Below are 23,430 nucleotides of genomic sequence, written 5' to 3'. Positions count from 1 at the left end.
AGATTTTTATTTTTTATTTACAATTAATGAAAAAAATATATATATATTTACAGGAAGGTTATGAGGAATTTGGAATTCCCTGTAGCCTTTCAATCTGCAAAATGGAGGGATTCTGCACCAACACTGGATCATTAAATTGACATATGTAATGTCTGACCCTTACAGATCGCACTCCCAACTTGGCACTGTGCAAGTACTGCAACGTTATTAAATTCATGTTATGCTGCAGGACCACCACCTAAAAGTTGAACAGGGGTCCCCTTACCCCCCTGATCCTCCAGATGAGGAGACCACTGCATCTAGACAGATTTAAAGGGGGATGGGGGTAACCTAGCATGTCTTCAGCTCTCTCTATTCAAGTCTATGGAAGTAACAGAAGCCACTGGGCAAGGGTTGTTAATGGATGAAAGTTCCTAAGGCCTCATGCCCACTTCCGCTTTTTTCTTCAGGGTGCTATCCGTTTTTGTCACTGATAGCACCCTGAACCCATTCATTTCAACGGGGCCATGCACACTTCAGTTTTTTTGACGGTCCCGTTGCTCCGTTCCGATCCGAAGTAGAGCATGTCCTACTTTGGTCCGAGAACCCGTGACTGTGAGGCCCATGCAAGTCAATGGGGCCGTCAAAAAAACTGAAGGCACACGGAAGGCATCCGTGTGTGACTGAGCCGTTGCCTAGCAACAGCCGGGTGGGCAGAAAAACATTACAAAAATATTACACTAATCGGCAGCCACTTTTCTCTATCAATCACTGATAGAGAAAAGGGGCTGCTGATTAAAAATAAAATAAAAAGCATTTCATACTTACCCGGTCGTTGTCATGGTGACAAGTCCCTCTTCTTCCTCCAGTCCGACCTTTTCTGACACGGCAGCCTGTGATTGGCTGCAGAGGCCGCGGCAGCCTGTGATTGGCTGCAGAGGCGGTCACGTGGGATGAAGCGTCATCCCTGGAGGCGGGCCTTCTGACGTCATCCCGACGTGCGTGACCACCGCTGCAGCCAATCACAGGCTGACATGGATGAAACGTCATCGCTGGAGGCCGGACAGGAGGAATGTAAGTGTGAACTTATTATTTTTTTTTATTACATTAAAATTGTATTTTCCGCGCGCAGAGCATGGTACTGTCCAGGGTGCTGAAATAATTACCTCTGATCAGTGCAGTCCATTAACTCTTTCAGCACCCTGGACAGTACCATGCTCGCCGCACTGAAACGGAAACACGGAGTGCACACGGGAGTGCACAAAACGGTCACACGGTTCCGTCACAAACGGCCGTGAAAACTGTGGCAGAAGTGTGCATGAGGCCTCAGTGAAAGATATTTTTGACGCAGAAACCACGCCGCAAAACACGCCAAAAAACGGCCGACAATGCCATTAATTTCGATGGGAGGCGGAAGAGTTTTTCTTTTCCCGTGAGCGGAAAAACCATCTCGCGGGAAAAAGGGACATGCCCTATCTTCGGGCGTTTACGCCTCTGACCTCCCATTGACATCAATGGGAGGCAGAGAAAGCGTATTTCGCTGTTTTAAGCCCGCGTCGCTCAATGGCCGCGGGCGAAAAACGCAGCGTAAATCGGCGTGCAGGCAGAGGAAAATCTGCCTCTAAATTCCAAAAATAATTTTGAGGCAGATTTTCCTTCTGCAAAAAACTCTGTGTGAACTCACCCTTAGTCCTCAGGGTATGTTCACACACAAACTCCAAAACGTCTGAAAATACGGCGCTGTTTTCAAGGGAAACAACAGCTCCTGATTTTCAGGCGTTTAAGCCACTCGCGATTTTCACGGACGTTTTTGGAACGTTTTTCTATAGAGTGAATGAAAAACTGCTCCAAAAACGTCCCAAGAAGTGAGTGACCTGCACTTCTTTTTCGCTGCCTTTTTTTTTTTTTACGCGGCCATTTTGAAAAATGGCCGCGTAAAAAAAACGGCACGCCGTTTATCCCATTGAAATAAATGGGCAGATGTTTGGAGGCGTTCTGCTTCCGATTTTTCTGCCGTTTACGGCCGTGTGAACATACCCTCATTCACCAGAGTCGGTGTGATGGCCGTTAAAACAACGGCTGTCACGCGGACGCATGTATTTCAAAGGGCCGTTCACACGGCCAATGTTTCAACGTACCATGTGAAGGGTCCGTTAAAAAAAAAAAAAAAAAAGACCCCGTCCTATTATCTTACGTTTTCACAGATCCCTCCATAGGCTCAAGTGAAAATGAACCCGCACGGAGCCACCTCGGACGTGAAATATGTCACGTATTTCACGTACGAGTTTCCCCACGCTCGTGTGAATCCAGACTTAGGCTGAGTTCACACGGGGTGGTTGCGCTGCGTAAAAGCTGAACGCTTAATAGACTTCTTCTGCCTCCCATGGATGTCAATGGGAGGTCAGAGGCGTAAACGCCCAAATATAGGGCATGTCCCTTTTTCTCCACGAGGCGATTTTTCCGCACGTGAGAAAAAAAAAAACGCCTCCGCCTCTCATTGAAATTAATGGGAGCCATTTTTCCCCGTTTTTTGGCGCGTTTTCTGATGTGGTTTCCGAGTCAAAGAACTGGGTGTGAGCTGGCCCTTAAACCTTTTCTGAGTTTTTACTATAAGACGAAGGTGGATATAAAAGGATCCATTACACAACTAATCCACTATAAAGGCCCCATGCACACGGCCGTGCCAGTAATCACGGCCCACAATTGCGGGCACTGCTGGTGACCGTATGGGAGCACCGTCTGTGAAAAGCAAGATATAGAACATGTCCTATCTTTTGCGGTGGCTTTCTACGGCCCAGACACCTGCCGTAAATAGATGGGAAGGTGTCCATGGACAAGTGAATGGGTCCGTAATTGTACGGACAATTTTTACGGTTGTGTGCATTGGGCCTCACTTAAAGAGGCTCTGTCACCAGATTTTGCAGCCCCTATCTGCTATTGCAGCAGATCGGCGCTGCAATGTAGATTACAGTAACCTTTTTATTTAAAAAAAACGAGCATTTTTGGCCAAGTTATGACCATTTTTGTATTTATGCAAATGAGGCTTGCAAAAGTCCAAGTGGGTGTGTTTAAAAGTAAAAGTCCAAGTGGGCGTGTATTATGTGCGTACATCGGGGCGTGTTTACTACTTTTACTAGCTGGGCGCTCTGATGAGAAGTATCATCCACTTCTCTTCAGAACGCCCAGCTTCTGGCAGTGCACAGACACACAGCGTGTTCTCGAGAGATCACGCTGTGACGTCACTCACAGGTCCTGCATCGTGTCAGACGAGCGAGGACACATCGGCACCAGAGGCTACAGTTGATTCTGCAGCAGCATTGGCGTTTGCAGGTAAGCCTCATTTGCATAACTACAAAAATGGTCATAACTTGGCCAAAAATGCTCGTTTTTTAAAAAATAAAAACGTTACTGTAATCTACATTGCAGCGCCTATCTGCTGCAATAGCAGATAGGGGCTGAAAAATCTGGTGACAGAGCCTCTTTAAGCTAAGACACTAGTATGAACAGACCCTAAAGCAAGAGCAAACAGACTACCAGAAAAAACATTAGCAGTTTGGACGTGGCATTGTAAGGGTAGATTCACACGGCCTATTTTCAGCCGTTTTTGGGCTGCAAACGCCCCCGGAAAACAGGTTAAAATACGGGGTCTGAGCTCCTCCAAACATCTTCCCATTGATTTCAACGTTCTGTTTCCACGAGGCTTTTTTTACGTGGCAGTTTTTAAAAGTGGCGAGTAAAAAAAATAAAAAAAACGGCTCAAGAAGTGACATGCAATTTTTTAATTGGGTCAATAAAAAAACAGCTCCAAAGATGGCCATAAAAAACACTTCATGTTTTAACGTCTGAAAATGCTTTTCCCCTGAAAACAGCTCCGTATTTTACAGCCATTTTTTAATCTCGCGTGTGAACATAGCCTTAAAGAAAATCATCTGACCCAAACACTAGAACAGGATGATGAATTTCAGTATAACAAGCTCTGCATCTGATGTAGTTAGTCAATAATATGAGGATATTGAAAAAGAACAAATTGGTGACCTATAGCAAAGTCAAGTCATAATATCAGTGTAATACAGTGTATAGACACAACAGCTGATAAAATCAAGCCGAAGGATCACCTTGTAGAAGAATTCTGCACGCCCAGGCACTTAAACACTAGACATTACTTTAGCATGATCACGTGGTTGTAAAACTTAGCTCCGTAATACTTTGGCGTCAGTCACCCATGTAAAAAAAAAAAAAAAAAATTGAAGTAGAATCAGTGTATACATACAGGAGTATGCTAATGCAAATAGAAGTAAAAAAATAAGTTATTAAAAATGTATTCCTTCATGGAATTATAAAAAAAATGTTTGAAAAAAAAAAAAAGTAATTTAGCATTAAATATATTTTATTGCCCAAACATTTCATGAAAACCTACATGACGGAAATAACCGAAACAATTAATTGAACTTATTATTTAGCGTAAAAAGTTATAAAAAAAACGTAAAAATTTCCAACGTTCACTTTTATCTATATTCACAGTCATTTATTTGTACCCCTGAACCGTGCAGGGAAGAAAAAAATATTTCTTCTGCATAAAACAAAAGGCCTCATAAACTCACGTTAATGAAAATATAAAGAAAAAATAAAAAAATAAAAGTTATGGCTGCTGAAAGGCAAAAATGAAAAAAAAAATGTAGCTGGTCATTTAGGCCTTTTCAAAACGGGGAGGTAGAATATGAAAGAAAAACGCTCTAAGAAATTTGGGTTATCAGTTTGGGCTGCTTCACCGTGTCCGACATCAAATTTCAGTTACTGCAGAGACGCTCTGAGGACTTATGGCCCAACCCAGACAATATAAATGCTATGTGGGGTGTCAGGGGGCACAGCAGTAATAACCCTGCAACGTACATTTATACAAAACGTCAAACGTTCATGGCGAGTCCTAGAACATCTCTTGTGCACAAACAGGCGAGCTCATGTTTACTTGGGACAAGATCCAAAGCACGTGTTTTGTGGAAAGCACAAGAGCTGTAATCAGCTGCTGCTCCAGAGGGATGGAAACCTGCACATCTGGCAGCCCGTACCCTGCCATGAAGTCTGCACGCCGCAGCCGGAGCAGCTTGTGTTCACCACTAGAAGAACGCCCCAGAAATCCTCAGTGTCACTAATAAAAAATATTCCAAGAGGTCCCATAATCACCCGAAAAATTATATACCATCTTCGTGAGCTTTTGCGCTGTGTGCCCTAAAATTTGGAAAAACTCAGTGGGCCCAGCTATAAAGGTTGCAGCAGTAGTTGCGAAGGGACCCTGGAGCCAGAGTACCCGGGCCCATGAGCCTTCAGCAAATACTAATGAAGTTTTAAATCTATCTAAATAAGACATAGAACTGTTCATCCCAATTGAAAATTAAATAAAAAATAATAATAGCAATATGTAAGCACCCTGCCTGTGTCAATCGGGGTCTTTGAAGTTCTGGATGACACCACTTGTGAGCTCTATAGTGGCTGTTGTCACCATTTATGATACACGCTAGGTAATGCTACGTTCACAATGCTATTATTAGATTAAGTCAAGGGTTCCAGTATTTTTGACGACAGGAATAGCGTAGTCTGCAGTGCCATTCTTGCCGTCGCAATAAGAACTTTAGGGCATGTTCACACGGCTTATTTTCAGCCATTTTTCAGGCTGTAAGTGACCCGAAAAACGGCTGGAAAAAAAAAAAAAAAACGGAAGCTTAACGCCTCCAAACATCTGCCCATTGATTTTAATGGAAAGAACGGAGTTTCGTTCCGACAGGGGAGAGGGGGGGGGTTCTATGCGGCGATTTGAAAAAAAAAAAAGGCATGTGTAAAAAAACGCCCCGTAAAAAGAAGTGCATGTCACCTCTTGAGCCGTTTTTTGTAGCCGTTTTTCATTGGGTCAATAGAAAAACTGCTCTAAAAACGGCCATAAAAAAAACAAACACGTTTGTGGTTTCAAAAACGGCTGAAAATCTGAGACGGTTTTCCCTATTTTACACCCATTTTTAAATAACCTTACAGGCATCATTGACACCTGTAAATGCTTCTGTGGACTTGAAATTTCGTTTTATGTGTATTTCTATGCACCAGACTAAATGTGCCCCAGGCTGGCGATGTCGGCTCAGTTCCAGAGTTAAAATAAGTACAAAAGGAGGAAGAGGTTCTCAGAACCTCATACTGAACTCTCAGCATGGGGCCACTGGGCGGCTCCAAATAAAATCAGCCAGGCTTCTGTACACTGTCAGTAAGCGACAGCACCTTATGTGCGCGGGCTGACATTTCCTGATGTGGCCCAGTCTGTAATAGGGCATGTTCACACGCCGAGTCAAAAAAGTCTAAAAATACAGAGCTGTTTTCAAGGGAAAATAGCTCCTGATTTTCAGACGTTTAAGCCACTTGTGATTTTTGCATAACTACAAAAATGGTCATAACTTGGCCAAAAATGCTCGTTTTTTAAAAATAAAAACGTTACTGTAATCTACATTGCAGCGCAGATCTGCTGCAATAGCAGATAGGGGTTGCACAATGTGGTGACAGAGCCTCTTTAAAGAGACGGTCACCACATTATAAGTGCCCTATCTCCTATATAAGGAGATCGGCGCTATAATGTAGGGGACAGTGATGCTTTTTATTTTGAAAAACGATAAATTTTTACCACTTTGAGGGATTTTTAGCTTTATGCTAATGAGTTTCTTAATGCCCAAAGTGGGTGTGTTTTACTTTAGACCAAGTGGGTGTTGTACAGAGGAGTGTATGATGCTGACCAATCAGTGACCAGTCAGCGTCATACACGTCTCTCTGTTCATTTACACTAGACTAACGATATAGTTATATCGTTATGTGCAGCCACATACACAAACACTTACATTACTGTAGTGTCCTGATAATGAATATACATCGCTACCAGCCAGGACATGATGTTTATTCAGAATCCTGACACTTCTGAATCTTTTCGTTTGAAATGACAGGTCACATCGTAATCTCGAAAGATTACGTTTGCCTTGCTGTAAATCTCAGAGACGCTACAGACGTGTCAGGATTCCGAATACACATGACGTCCTGGCTGGTAGTGATGTATATTCATTATCAGGACATTAGAGTAATGTTAGTGTTTGTGTATGTAGCTGCACATAGCGATATAACTATCGCTATGTGCTGTATAAATGGAGAGAAGTGTATGACGCTGATTGGTCACTGATTGGTCAGCGTCATACACTCCTCTGTACAACGCCCACTTGGTCTAAAGTAAAAATACGCCCAGTTGGGCATTAAGAAACTCATTAGCATAAAGCTAAAAATAGCTCATAAAGTGGTAAAAATAGAGTTTTTCTAAATAAAAAGCACTGCTGTCACCTACATTACAGCGCCCATCTCCTTATATAGGAGATAGGGCACTTATAATCTGGTGACAGTCTCTAAGCTTAAAAGCAGCATGAAGGAAGAACCACCCTGCACATACGCTCTCCACATAGAAACCAATGCTCCCTCAGCCCTCCTGGAAAGCTAGTAATACAAGTTATTGCCCCTCTACCTCCGATCCCTACCTATTTTATAGATACACCATGTGCAGGTAGACGTTTCCACCGCAGTGGACTGACTGCAGAGTTTACAGCATAGGGCGGGCTACTGCATTATATACACACACACACACACACAGAGGTGGCACTATATCTTTTTCAGCCTATTAACTTCTAATAGGAGTATTTTTACTAAAATATTAGTAGCAACCTATAGACGTCCGTCCCCTGTTAGAAGTAAGGATTCATCGGATCCGGAGTAGCGGTCATGGCTCTGCAGTAAACAGAAGCCATGACCGCTAACGTGAAGCGAGCCAAAATTAAATGGTTTAACATTATAGCTTATTACTTAATGTCAAGAGGAATATTTCCAGGAATTGGGTGTTTACACGAGACTGTGGAGAATCCATACTAACCAGAAGATGAGGGGCTTCAGTCGTGATTTTATGGGGATAAGAGAGTTTTATTTTGCAGAGATAAAAGAACCATTTTTTTTCCTCTGAAAATTTGCTTCAATCCAAGCAAAGCCCGTGTGTAAATGGACAACCAACAGACGATATTGGTCTGAAATCTGTGTATGTGACCCCAAAACTGCAAATGTTCGGTCCAAGGGGGGGGGGGGGGCATTTCCAATAACACACCGAAACCATGATGTTCCCGAGCCCCAGAATTGATGTCGGTTTTAGACAAATCAACTCTATTCTGCCAAGGTAAAAATCCCCAGAGTAGCGGATAAGGACAAGAAGATCGGATTACACGCATGCAACTATACCGAGGCAGTGCGTGCCGTGTGTGGAGACCGGCAGCAGGCCATTCTTGTACCACTATCTCAATGTGCAAGTGTCACAACATTACAGCTCTTAACGAGGCGTCCAGACGTGGCGGACAGATTTTCTGGCAAATTTGCAACAAATCTGCGGCAAAAACAGCATCGGTTACATGAAGATTATGTCGCAAGTTTCAATCCTATGCATTGCAAAGGGCAAAATCCTCACTGAAAATCCACAACTTCTCCACACAAGAATGAGCAAACCGTGTGTTAAATATCGGCAGCGTGCTTTGCTTACAGTACCGATTCTTTCCGCCACTTGCATGGTACTTTAAGTTGCTGCAGAGTCGCAAGACGGAATTCACACTGCAAATCTGGACGCACCCCAAGGGCTTATTCACACGAACGGGATAAACTGCTGTCACAGATGCAATGAAATCAATGCACTTCTATGGGGCTATTTACACAGACATGTTTTGGGTTTTTTTGTTTGTTTTTTTTAACAGACCCTGTGAAAAAAAATAGGATGTCCTATTTTTGCCCGTTTTTGCGGATCCCTCAATAGATTTAAGACTATGAGGGATCTGTGAACTCCGGTCCCACACAGGTGCAAATTTTCTGTGAAAAACGGCTATTTTTCACCATCGATTTGACACCCGTTCGTGTGAATAAGCCCTAAAGGTGAATGCACAAGATGTGTATTACGTGCAGCAAAAACGGCAGCGTAATACAGTACCAGCATAGACAGGGAGATTCCAGGAAATCTCATGTACACGCTGCAGTATTTTCCCGAACGGACCTCCGGTGCCGATTTTGGTAAACTAGGTAAAAAGAAAAAAAGAAAAGATTACAAAAGAGGTTTTTACAATTCCATTGAATCTATTCAATCTCCGAATCATCTCACATTCCTGTCTGGTGGATACATCACAGGCTAGCGGCAAGTTCAGGCATAGAACACAGTCTGAGGAATACATAGAAATTAAAAAAACAACACAGACATATACAATACATACGAGACAAAACATCAGTTGTCTGCAGAGTCATAAAGCAATACTGGGAGGTTATATGTTCAGCATAGATGAGGGCCCTCCAAGTCTACAGGGCTCTATGGGCTCACGTACACAACACGGTATGGCAGCACATGGGGCAATTCAAAGAAGCTGCAGGAGGAAACGTAGTGCGCAACTCTCTCCACCGCAGTCTAGAAGTATTACGGAAACTGCCAAGTGTGGGACCCGCCACCTACCAGACATTTATACAATATCATTTGGATATGCATTTCTGTAGTCTGAATATGCGTTTGAATAAAAGTCTGCTTTTTTTTCCCATAAACCGTGCCGCGGTCTGGTGTTGTAGCACCTCCCCATTGAAGTGAATGCAATACCACACACAGCCTATTAAATAGTTGTGGTGCTGTTTCTGGGGAAAGGAAAATCAAATACTTTCTATTAGCCCTGGAAACCCCCAAGGCTGGGTTCACACTGAGGTTTTTGACGAGTTTGACACGGAAACCGCACCGCAAAACGCGCCAAAAAACAGCCGAAAATGCCTCCTATTGATTTCAATGGGAGGCGGAGGCGTTTTTTTCCCGCGAGCGGAAAAACCGATTTGCGGGAAAAAGGGACATGCCCTATCTTCGGGCGTTTACGCCTCTGACCTCCCATTGACATCAATGGGAGGCAGAGAAAGCGTATTTCGTGACGTTTTTTGCCCGCGGTGCTAAATGGCAACGGGCGAAAAACACAGCGAAAATCGGTGTGCAGGGAGAGGAAAATCTGGCTCAAACTTCCAAACGGAATTTTGAGGCAGATTTTGGCTATGTTCACACGGGGTATTTTGCCGAGTTTTTTGACGCGGAAACCGCGTCGCAAAACTCGGCAGAAACGGCCCGAGAACGCCTCCCATTGATTTTAATGGGAGGCGTCGGCGTCTTTTTCCCGCGAGCAGTAAAACTGCCTCGCGGGAAAAAGAAGCGACATGCCCTATCTTCGGGCGCTTCCGCCTCCGACCTCCCATTGACTTCAATGGGAGGCAGAGAAAGCGTATTTCACGGTGTTTTATGCCCGCGGCGCTCAATGGCAGCGGGCGAAAAACGGCGCGATAATTGCCGCGAAAATCGGCGTGCAGGGAGAGGAATATCTGCCTCAAAGTTCCAAACGGAATTTTGAGGCAGATATTCCTCCCCCAAAATACTCCGTGTGAACATAGCCTTTCTTCCTCCAAAAAACTATGTGAACCCAGCCTAAGGCTATGTTCACACGGGGTCTTTTGCCGAGTTTTTTGACGCGGAAACCGCGTCGCAAAACTCGGCAGAAACGGCCCGAGAACGCCTCCCATTGATTTCAATGGGAGGCGTCGGCGTCTTTTTCCCGCGAGCAGTAAAACTGCCTCGCGGGAAAAAGAAGCGACATGCCCTATCTTCGGGCGCTTCCGCCTCCAACCTCCCATTGACTTCAATGGGAGGGCAGGAGAAAGCGTATATCTCGCTGTTTTATGCCCGCGGCGCTCAATGGCCGCGGGCGAAAAACGGCGCGATAATTGCTGTTCACACGGAGTATTTTGGGGGAGGAATATCTGCCTCAAAATTCCGTTTGGAAGTTTGAGGCAGATTTTCCTCTCCCTGCACACCGATTTTCGCAGAGTTTTTGCGGTGTTTTTCGCCCGCGGCCATTGAGCGCCGCTGGCATAAAACGCCGCAAAATACGCTTTCTCTGCCTCCCATTGAAGTCAATGGGAGGTCAGAGGTGGAAACGCCCGAAGATAGGGCATGTCGCTTCTTTTTCCCGCGAGGCAGTTTTACTGCTCGCGGGAAAAAGACGCCGACGCCTCCCATTGAAAACGGGAGGCATTTTCGGGCCATTTTTGTAGAGTTCTGCGACGCGGTTTCCACGTCAAAATACTCAGTGTGAACATAGCCTAAGGGTATGTTCACACAGTTTTATGCAGGCAGAAAATTCTGCCTGAAAAAAAATAAAAAAATAAAAATCAGCTCCGCTTTTTTCTATTTTCTTTTTTTTAAGTGGTTTTGCACCACACATGTTGGATGCGTTTTTTTAGCTATTTTTTCAGAGGGAATAACCGCAAGCATTTTTTTTGCCAAAAAACGTGCCAAAAATATTTCCATCTCCCATTGATTTCAATGGGGTTTTTGTGGCGGAAAACATCTCAAGATCGGGGAAAAAAAAGTGACATGCCCTATCTGGAGGGGTTTTCTGCCTCAAAAACCCCATTGAAATCAATGGGAGACGGAAATATTTTTGCCGTGTTTTTTGGTTAAAAACGCTTGGTTATTCCCTCCACCTCCCATTGAAATCAATAGAAAGCAATTTAGGCCGTTTTTTTGCCGTGGATTTTGCCACGGTTTCCGCAGCAAAAAAATGTGTAAACAGGGCCCAAGGCTACGTTCACAAGACATATTTTGGAAAAACGGCCCGAGTAGCACAACGGTCGTGTGCATGAGGCGTAATACAGAGGTTGCAATGATAACTCTACAGGTGTCATTGGTGCCTCTCAAAGGCTGCTGAATGCTCGGAAATCAGTCTCATACGTAATCTTACGCACGAGACATAATTCAGTTTGGATGGGAGGACGGTGCGGCTGCTTAGGATCAGAGAGAAAATCTTTGAGCAACTTCTTAAAGGGAACCGGTCACCAGCATTTCACCTATTAAACCAGCAATACCTGGTGGAAGTGGGTGAAAAATCGTGTATATTTAACCTATAATTATCTTCTTAGTCGGCTCTGTACCTTTAGAATTCAGTTTTTTTTGTATTCCTGCGCCGTATGCTAATGAGCATAAAAGAGTCATATCTGCGTTTGAAAAGAGTCATATCTTCATTCCTCAAGCATTTCCGAGTTAACCCCTCCTCCTTACTTTTGATTGACAGCATTCAGGTTGCCAGTTTTTGGCAGTGGGCGGGCATATGAAGGAGGAACAAATGACTGCCGGATTATTACCATGAAAGGCGCAAAATGTTTGGAGACCTTTATTTAAAGTAGGAGTAGTTTAGGAGAGGGGATAACGCCAATGAACCTTTTTACAGCAGCGGCCAGCCAGGGGTGAGTAGAGTTCAATAGGTGAAATGCTGGTGACAGGTTCCCTTTAAATATTTTTTTCAAACTTTCCTACTAAGCCAACAGCGCAGGACTGCCGGGCGGCTCCTTATGACGTTAGTCAGGCACCGGCACATTGAGCTAGTACGACACCGTGTGTTTGTGACCCCATCAGGAGCTGCGCAGCGGTCCTGCGCTGGCGACTGAGTGATACAGGTTACAGCTACAATTACAGGACGCAGTGGGTCCAGTCTGATGAAGAAGGCAAGTATCGTGTGTCTAAGCAATGAGCTCACTAATAATGGCTGCCAGCAGTTTTGTTTTGTTTTTTATATTGCCAACGTGGCTACTGGCATTCGTTTCAATTTGGAATATGGGAAATTGTTCACATCGACATTTGATTTCCGTCCATCGGTTCTGTTTAACCTTTCCGTCGGAGGAACCGATGAACAGAAAGCCAAATGGAAACTATAGCTTCTGTTTACATTATCATGGATTTTAATGGTAATGTTTCCGTTGCATAGTGGACTACGCTATGGTCTCCGTGAAGGAAAAAAAGACCTGGAACTCTACGGAACAGAAACAAACCGGAGACTGCAAATGGAATTACTATTGAAATCTCTGATAATGCATGGTTTAAATACCTTACCTGATCATATCTAACTGAGAAAGACACGGGCAGTACTGGCATTCCCAAATTTCCTAGTATAGGGTAGTCAGACTACAACTACAGAAATGACGTTAAAGAAGGAGGGAGGAAATAGCACACCACCTAAACTAAAACAAATAAAAGGAGCCTTTCCCCCCCGTGAGGTCTCTCGGCCAATGTTGATAAAAAAAATAAAAAAAAAAAGAAGAAGAAGAATTCACAGGTTCAGCAAGTCCAACCTATAAATCCTACCGTGTTGAGCCAGAGGAAGAGAAAAAGTAAAACAAACAAACCACAAGGCGGATGCAAATTGCACCACTAGAGGTAAAAATCCTCCCCGACTCCAATACGGCAACCAGAATCAATCCCATAATGACAATCACTCCATAGGTCCTCGTCACTAAGGAAAATACTTCCTATTTAAAAGGAGTCACACGGGTGGGGCATGTGTCAGCTATCATAGGGAACTCACGAGTGGAGTTATTACAAAACGCCCAACTCCTAAAATTAGATCTGCTACTTACTCTAAATAAAGCACAAGACTTCTTAAAAGGAGTTATTCGGGTTCTGAAAAAGGTTTGGTAATGGCGATCAATTACCAAAAGAAGCAGTACTGACCTATGCTTTCCCCCGGCGATCCAGCACTGATGCACCGGCAGGATTTCCAATGATAGTTTACATGTACAGCCCTCGGATTGGCTGCAGCGGTCACATAGTACGTGCATGTAAACAATCGCCGGGAGTGCGGCCGGAGAGTCCGCGCTGGATCACCAGGGAACAGGATAGGCAAGTTCTGCTTCTTTTGGTAATTTATCTAATTTGTAGCCATTACCAAAACATTTACAGAACCAAGTCTCAAGCAGGAGGTCTTTCTCCTGCTGTAATTCTGCTATATCTTACAGCAATCAAACTACATGACCCAAAAGAATTCGAAGGGAAATTATTGCAAACAATGGTAACCAAGATACATTGTATGCAAAGCAAATCCGTACATAGCGATGCTTCTATGTGATGCAACTCGGCATAAAGCTTTACTGAGGAGACCTACGCAGGACTAGGAGACAGACGGGTGAAATACTTGCATAAAATTAGTAAAGATGTTATACTCTGGCTAACAGATGTGCAAACGACTTTACACAATCTTTTGTGGGTTTCTAACTAATAAGCTCTGAAGCTATAGATAGGGAAGTTGATCTTCCATGGCTTATGCCGGCCAAAGGCATGATAGCCGACAGCTCTCCCAATGGCATGCACAATCCACCTGACCAAATCATGTATGTGTCATTTCAATAAAAAGGGGAGAGAAGCAGCTGCCCAATACCTCAATCACAACTCCAGGAAACAGAAGATCCAAAAACATCCAACCCAGCACAGCCCCTCCTCCCCCCGCAGGTCCTTATTTCACGTATTAGTACAGTTTGGAGTATTTAGGGTGACCATATCTGAAGACTAAGATTTAAACTAGAACATTGGTCCCTCTGTCCCATATGACTGGACCATTGGGTCTCTTTAGGCTCCAGCACCCAGGGGAAACCGCAAACTCTCTGCGCCCCTGATAGTTACACCCCTGATTCCATAGATTCTCTGACCTCGCTCTAAGCGCAGTTGCAGTAGACAATGGGGTCGATGCTTATTTGAGTAATTACATATGTGTCATTAATACCAAGAGATAAATTTGTCGCCTAAATAAAAAAAACAAAAAAACACTTTCTTCAAAATATAAAGGGGCTTACAAAGACGGAATTAAAAAGGGGATTGACACATCAGGATAACTCCTTTCTCCCATTCAGGATCTCCTATTAGCAAAAGTGGAAAGCTGTCGCTAAGTCGCTTTGCCACTCCGGAGGACTCAGCGCTACCGTGTATTACGTGGTTGCCTCGCCATCTGAAGGGACACGGTGTGCGGGCGCCCTTAGGCTGGATTGACATGGGACAAAAATGCTGCAGATTTTCTGCAACAAAATACGCACATTTTACGGACGGATATCATCCCTTCTACACTGAAAAGGCTAAAAAGCAGCAGTAAACATACAAAACAGAATAAGCATGCGGCGGATCTGAAAATCCACAGCACACGCACTTCCATCTGGAAAACGTTCAGCACCATGAGATTTTTCAAAGGGGGTGGAATCCACAACAAAGCCGCCACATGTGTGGGTAAGCCAAGCCCCCCTGCATACGTTACAGATTTGCTGCAGATTTTCTGGGAGGAAATTCTGCAGCGTTTTCGCGACATAAATGGACATGTGGAATCAGAATCCGCACCACAGGTCAATGTCCGTGTATCTTTTCCGCTGATTTTTTACGCAGCACGCGGATGAGATTTGTTCAAATATCATCTCCTTTCCAGCTACTGTAATACGCTGCAGGATTTCTGCACCAAAAATCCAGACTGAAATTCTGCCGCGAATATGCGACAGACCTTACTGTCATCTCCCGCCTGTACAGCCTCCCAGTAAAACCATAAACTTTTCTTTATGTCTCAACCATCTTACCAATCAGAGATAGGAGCTCTCAGATATTACATTTAAAGAGGCTGTCACCACATTATAAGTGTCCTATCTCCTACAAAACTATCTATTTTTACCACTTTATTAGCGATTTTGGTTTATGCTAATGAGTTTAATGCCCAAGTGGGCGTGTTTTTACTTTCGACCAAGTGGGCGTTGTACAGAGGAGTGTATGACGCTGACCAATCAGCGTCCTGCACTCTTCTCCATTCATTTACACAGCAGCATCGCGTTCTTACTAGAACGTGATGTGCAGCCACATCCAGCCTGGATGTGATGTGTATTCAGAATCCTGACACTTCTGAATCTTTTCTGTGAGATTTCCAGCAAGGGAAACAAAATCTCGTTTACCTCGTAATCTCGCGAGATTACGCGTGGCTTGCTGGAATCTCACAGAAAAGATTCAGAAGTGTCAGGACTCTGAATACACATGACGTCCAGGCTGGAGGTCATGTATATTCATTATCAGGACACTTGATTAACGTTAATGTCTGTATGTGGCTGCACATCATGTTCTAGTAAGAACGCGATGCTGCTGTGTAAATTAATGGAGAGGAGTGCACGACGCTGATTGGTCAGCGTCATACACTCCTCTGTACAACAACCACTTGGTCTAAAGTAAAAAACACACCCACTTGGGCATTAAGAAACTCATTAGCATAAAGCTAAAGATCGCTAATAAAGTGGTTTAAAATAGATCGTTTTTCTAAATAAAAAGCACTGCTGTCACCTACATTATAGCGCCGATCTTCTTATATAGGAGATAGGGCACTTATGTGGTGACAGAGCCTCTTTAAGGGACGGGGGTCTTTTTTTCTACTACAGGGGCGAGATGATGAGCAGTCACACCATGTGTCGACTCTCACCGAAATACTTTCCGGATTGTGGATATTTTTGCTGAGAATATGAGGATATGTTCATGTAGACATCAGCATAAGTGCCGTGTATAAACTCTGCAAAGAAAAAAAAAATGTTTCTTTTTTTTATTAGAAGGTGTTGTGCATCTCCGGCTCTGCTTAGGTCAGACTTTTAGCCACAAACATGCAATCTTTAACACAACATTAGACTATGATGCAAAATTGAATGAAGGAGCCCATGAGTGCAAAGTGCTGGGTGGCATTTTTACCATGCATAAAGTATCTTGCATACAATACATAGTCAAGTCACATTATTATGACCACCATCTAATATCCAGAGTCACCCTCGTGTGCAGCACGGACAGCAGCTAGACGGGCTGGGAGTGACTCAGTAAGGTGCTGGTCGGTGGTCTAAGGTATCTGGGGCCGTGCTGACTGCAGTGCATCCAACATTGGCTGGAGGGTGCGGGGGGGGGGGGATCCATAGAGCGAACAACACGATCGAGGTCCCACAGATGCTCAAATGGGTTGAAGTCTGGCGAATTATGGGGCCAGGGAAGTACTTGGAAGTCTTGGGTCGTGCTCTTCCAACCACTGTCGGACATTTCTAGCCGTGTGACGTGTCGCATTGTCTTGCTGGAAGATTCCATCTGCCCCAGTGAAGACAAACAGCATGTATGGGTGGACGTGATCTGCAACGATGGATTTATACCCAAATCGGTTCAGAGTGCCTTCCACATGGATGAGGGGGACCGGAGAATAGCATGAAAAAAAAATAACACTGCCCCCACCAGCTTGTGTTCTTCTAGCAATGGTTGTGGGGTGTTTGTTCTCTGATGTTTATCGCCTGACACGCCAACGTCGATCCGTTCAATGAAGCAAAAAACGTGACTCCTCGGAGACGGCAACCCTTTGCCGATCATCGGTGGTCCAACTGTGCAAATTGAAGTCTTTTCTTCTGATGCACATTTCTTAACATAGGAGCAGCGACAATCCGTCTGCTTCGGAGTCCCATACGCAGTAGGGTTCGCTGAACTGTTTTAGTCACGGTCTGGTAGCCCCTGGTTGATTTTCAATGAGCTGCTCAACTGTAGCGTGTCATTCAGCCCTCGCGCTCCTTCGTAGCCGACGTTCACCTCTCACATCAATAGCACGTGGTGCACCGCAGTTTCCATGTCGGTTATTTCCAATGGTGCCATTTGTCTACACGCTACACTTTCACCAGAGCAGCACGCTAACAGTCCACAAACTGCGCTGTTTGAGAAATACTGCCACCCTATATGCCCCTAAAATCGCTGAGGACGCTGCATCTGTGGCCAAACATGTCGGGGGGCTATACTAGTGTTTTAGAGCAATGTTAACTGGAGCGGATTCTTCATATAACGGACTATAGCCAGCAGTTCTACTCCGTGTCAACTTTGCATTGGGTTATACATCTCATGTTCTATGGACCGATTTATGTCTGCAAATTGCATGTGCCAGTTCACGTTGTAGTTTTACATTTTCAGGATGTTTGTCCCTAATTTAATAAAAGGTATTTCATTTATTGTACTATCCTATTCTATTCGTTAGGAAGTAGTTGGGAGAAAAAAAAAACGGGTTCCGATTGCCTCGGCAATTTTTCTATATATACACACTGCCACCCTTGGCTCAAAATCCCCTTTTTGCAACTCTGATAAATCGCCCCTTCTACCCACGGCACCAACGAGTGACGTGTTCAGACAGCCTATCGCACACCTTATATACCCACCAAGCCTGCCCACGACCCATCACTTCCTTCATGGGCTACGCGCTGCCGATGTTAAAGTAGGAGGTGGTAATAATAATGTGACCCGACTGTGTATATGGATATGGGGCAAAATATTAAATTTTTCATTTGATAAATTCCAGCTTTATTTGTAAATGTCAACAGGGGGAAATTTGTTGTGGCAGCAAAGGGTTAAACTGTAAGAAGTTCTGAAGCAGGACTGTTGTACTTAGGAGGAGGAGGGGAAAAAGTAAGTAAATTATATCCAGGAGCAGCCAGAAAAGCAGGAGGCTCGGCAAAGAGAAATGAATATTTGACGGAGACTGAAGCAACTGAAGGCAGGGGATACCGAGCAGGATAGCGATCGATAAAGGTGGCACCACATGCCCTGCGCAGGCGGCCGCCCATCTGACTACAGTATAGTCTGCGGCTGACAAGATACAATGCTGCTCTATGAAATCACCACTGAGGAAAAAACTAAATTATTCCGACCAAATCTTCTTCCACCCAGAAGAATTAAACAGGTTTATAAACAGGGTTAGATCTTGGCACAAAATCGCCGTGCTTGGAAAAGAACATTTGGACGCTGCAGATTCTTGGGAGTTGTGTAACTTTTACTGAATAAAAATACAGCACAAGTTTGTTTTTTTCAGTCTACAGCCTAAAGTAACAAAAAAATAATAATTAAAAAGTACATAGAAATCCTTGTTAGATATCCTTTATGATTCAACGGTTTAGTCTGACCTGTTATTAGAAAAGGGACAATATGGCTGCCATGACAGCAGCTACTGGAGTCGTCCGAAACCTAAATTATGTCGTCCGAAACCCCCTTGTTTTTTTTATCTCACTTTCCAATACAAGGGGACCAAAAAAATAACTTTTTTTTTCTAAAAATCAGGAGTCACATTGAAATGCACGTCAGGACCATAGATGTGTGTGAATACAGCCTAAGAAACGGCAGAATAGAAATAACCTGGCAGAGACGATGACTCAAGGAACAGCTATATTTACACCGCACGTCCGTGACTAAACTCATTTCTTCTTGCGCCGGCTTTTTGTGATTATGTTCATAGCAAAGTCAGACATAAAAAACAAAATGTGAACGTTTGCTCAAATAGTAAGAAAACATGCTCACAGGCACAAGGTCACAGGCAGACACCCCAAAAACGTCACCTCCGCCCTGTCACCTCACTGGGGAAGATTGATCAAGATTGTCCTTGTTGCCCATAGCAACCAGAACACAGATTTCAATTCTTAACCTGCTCTAGAAAAATTACAGCTGCTCTGTGATAGGTTGCTAAGGGCAACAAGGACAGTTTTGATAGGTCCGCCCCATTGTTCATAGCAACATCTAGCCCTATCTGCTGACACCACAGAGCCCCATACTACAACAGAACACTGGTCTGTGCACCCCAAAACACAATGTGCCACATCTCCTGCATCTTTTCTCCAGCACCCCAAAACCACTGTGCTCCTTATATAACCACATACAACCAGCCAACTCATGCCTACAAATACTCATAGTAAATATAGAACACAACCCAAAACCACTAAAGACCCCACACATTATGCCCCTGGTGCCCTAACACCACTACCAATACCCTGCTGCATTTCTAGTGCCCATCGTACCCCAACATCACACTGGCTGCTGCACACATACTGTCAACACAAACAGCTCCCCTTGTACCTCATACCCGCGATACTACACAACCCCCATGTACACAGATACCATAGAACCCTGCATGTACATCAGCACCCCCTGTACCCCTACACTGCCCCCGGTACCAATAAACTACCCCCTCGAACCGCTACACTGCCCCCGGTACCAATAAACTACCCCCTCGAACCGCTACACTGCCCCCGGTACCAATAAACTACCCCCTCGAACCGCTACACTGCCCCCGGTACCAATAAACTACCCCCTTGAACCGCTACACTACCCCCGATACCAATACACTACCCCCTTGAACCGCTACATTGTCCCCCAGCCCCCTACACTACCCCCTTGAACCGCTACATTGTCGTCGTCCCTACAATGCCGCCTATACCCTTACACTGCCCACAACAAGCCTGAACTAGATGCCAGCAACTGAAACTGTTCTTTACGACTTCTCTAAAGTCATACAGCGGCTTTCAGTGGATAAGAACTAGGAGAGGTGTAATCTAGAAGCTCCGGGAGACACATAACCTCCCGCTGTCACTGACATGTACCTCTCAAGTGTCGGAGACCGGAACACTCAGCACATATCCTGCGCTGGACACAGCAGTAGACCGGTGACTACAGCAGAGAATTCCCGAAGCTCAATCACTACCGAACCTCACAGTCCCTGGAGCTCGGAGCCGCGCATAGCAGTGGGGATTGGCGAGGGGGGGGGGGGGAGTTTGGACGCTTCCATTAGTAAACATCACTAGAGAATAGGGAGGTTCAGAACGTAATAATTTAGGCGTTCATCTGCTGCCCAACCCCCTTCTCAGTGCCTTCCCCCGGGTCACTGCTCAATGGTTCCCCCCGCTTTCGTCATTAGTTTCGACCCTCTGCCAGCTAGGTGTTATAACTTGAAAACCACGCCCCGCCTCTCTGATAGGCTGAGGTGGAATCGTTGCCATGTCTTATTTCTTGACATTAATCCCGCCCACATTCCGTGTTCCCGCCCCCATGCATGAAACTCCGCCCAGATGCAGGGGGGGAAAAAAATCTTTTTGAACAGAGATTTCCCTCCAGTGACAGGGGAGCTGCGTGCAGTGCTCCAGCCATTGTCAGCGATAGTAACTGCAATGACAGTCTGAAGACATGGTTATAATCCATTATAATAGGGAATAGTGTGCACAAATCACTGCAACAAATACTATGTCACTTCATTTCAACCATAACATTAAAACCACTGCCAGGTGAAGTAAATAACATTGATGATCTCCTTACAATGGCGCCTGTCAAGGGGAGCGATATATTAGGCAGCAGGAGAACAGCCGTTTATTGAAGTTGATGTGTAGTAAGAAGAAAAAATGAGTAAGACTGGGTCAGAACATCTCCAAAACAGCAGGTCTTGTGGGGTGTTCCCAATAGGCAGCGTTCAGTACCTACCAAAAGTGGTCCAAGGAAGGACAATCGGGCGGTAAAATCTCGTTGATGCGTGAGGGGGGGGAGGGCGCGCAAAGGCTAGCCCGTCTGGTCCGATCCCAGAGAAGAGCTACGGTAGATCGCTATGGCTATGATAGGTGTCAGAACACATGGTGCATGCCAGCTTGCTGCATTTGGGGCCACGTAGCCCATTCTGACCCACTGGCTACAATGGACCATGGAGCAATGGAAGAAGGAGGCCTGGTCTGATGATCACGTTTTCTTTTGCATCATGTGTACGGCAGGGTGCGTATGTGTCGCTTACCTGGGGAAGTAATGGCACCGGGATGCACTATGGGAAGACAACAAGCCGGCAGGGCAGTGTGATGCTCTGGTCAATGTTCTGCTGGGAATACTTGGGTCCTGGCGTTCATGTGGATGTTATTTTGACAAGTACACCCCTTCATTGCAATGGTATTCCCTAATGGCAGTGGCCTCACACTGCAAAAATAGTTCAGGAATGTTTTGAGGTACATGACAAAGAGTTCACGTGTTGACTTGGCCTCCAAACTCCCCAGACCTCAATCTGATCGGGAAAAACAAGTCCGATCCATGGAGGCCCCACCTAACAACTTAAAGAGACTCTGTCACCACATTATAAGTGCCCTATCTCCTACATAAGGAGATCGGCGCTATAATGTAGGCGACAGTAATGCTTTTTATTTAAAAAAAACAATCTATTTTTACCACTTCATTAGCGATTTTAGATTTATGCTAATGAGTTTCTTAATGCCCAAGTGGGCATGTTTTTACTTTAGACCAAGTGGGCGTTGTACAGGGGAGTGTATGACGCTGACCAATCAGCATCATGCACTCCTCTCCATTCATTTACACAGCGCATAGGGATCCTGCTAGATCCTTATGTGCTGTCTTATACTAACACATTAACAATACTGAAGTGTTTAGACAGTGAATAGACATTCCACGGGATGTCTATTCACAATCCCTGCACTTCGTTACTCTGTCTGTGGTAGTTACAGCAGAGGACGCGTAATCTCGCGAGATTATGCGGTAAATGATAGGTTACAACGAGATCACGCTTCCTCTGCTGTAACTACCATAGAAACAGTAACGAAGTGCAGAGATTGTGAATAGACATCCCGTGGAATGTCTATTCACTGTCTAAACACTTCAGTATTGTTAATGTGTTAGTCTAATACAGCACATAAGGATCTAGCAGGATCCCTATGTGCTGAGTAAATGAATGGAGAGGAGTGCATGACGCTGATTGGTCAGCGCCATACACTCCCCTGTACAACGCCCACTTGGTCTAAAGTAAAAATACGCCCACTTGGGCATTAAGAAACTCATTAGCATAAATCTAAAATCGCTAATAAAGTGGTTATTATAGATCGTTTTATTAAATAAAAAGCATTACTGTCACCTACATTATAGCGCCGATCTCCTTATGTAGGAGACAGGGCTCTTATAATGTGGTGACAGAGCCTCTTTAACATCTCAGTGCCAGATACCGGAGAACACATTCAGAGGTCTTACGAAGTCCATACCTTGACCAGTCAGAGCTGTTTTGGTGGCATGAGGGGGTCCTATGCAGTATTATGCAGGTGGTTTAAATATTATAGGATGCACGTGAAATAAACAAGAAAAAAAAAAGCTGTGAGTAAGGGTGTGTTCACATCAGCGTCGGGCTTCCGTTCGACCTTACTGTTGAAGGAACCGATGAACGAAAAGCCAAACAGAAACCATTGCTTCCGTTTGCTTTACCATTGATTTTAATGGTAATGCTTCCATTGCAGTTGGTTACCGTTTGTTTCCATTCTGTAAGGTTTCTGTTTTTTCGGCTGAAACAATAGCGTAGTCGACTACTGTTTCCACAAAAAAAAAGGATAGTTTGGAACTTATTTACGGATGCACAGATAACAATTATGTTTCTTTTTTTTACATTACTTTAGTGGAAATATGGGAAATTTTTTATTTAACAAATTTTCAAGTTTTTGTTTTTTTTAGTCTCACTAGGGAATTTGAGTATGCAATTGTTACATCGCTTGTGCAATATACTGCAATACTTACGTATTAAAGTGTACAGTATTGTGCTTTTATCGTTCTCCTATAAGGACAAAGATGGCAGACCCAAGGGCCTTCATTACGCTCCCAGGCTGCCACAACAACCTTCTGCACCCTGCGATCGTGTTGTGTGGCGCTATAGACGGTGACATCTAAGGGAGTAACTGGCCGGAATCAGAGTTATCTCCAATCCCGGCCATTAT

The 23,430-nt window shown here is 44.5% G+C and overlaps 1 protein-coding gene across 2 annotated transcripts in view; it reads right to left on the bottom strand.

The window, feature by feature from the left end:
- Nucleotides 1-20,555, bottom strand: part of RAF1 (Raf-1 proto-oncogene, serine/threonine kinase) — an 85,734-nt gene extending 65,179 nt beyond the window's left edge. The window contains exon 1 of one of the 2 annotated variants that reach the window (XM_075833833.1): nucleotides 20,296-20,555. The gene's annotated coding sequence lies outside the window, so the exon portion shown is untranslated. The remainder of the gene's footprint in view (nucleotides 1-20,295) is intronic. The other variant, XM_075833834.1, reaches the window with a different exon arrangement.
- Between the last annotated feature and the right edge of the window lie 2,875 nt (nucleotides 20,556-23,430).

The sequence above is a fragment of the Rhinoderma darwinii genome, chromosome 7 (genome assembly GCF_050947455.1).
Source record: "Rhinoderma darwinii isolate aRhiDar2 chromosome 7, aRhiDar2.hap1, whole genome shotgun sequence".
NCBI classification, from domain to species: Eukaryota; Metazoa; Chordata; class Amphibia; order Anura; family Rhinodermatidae; genus Rhinoderma; species Rhinoderma darwinii.
This window is presented reverse-complemented; position numbering and strand designations above follow the sequence as displayed.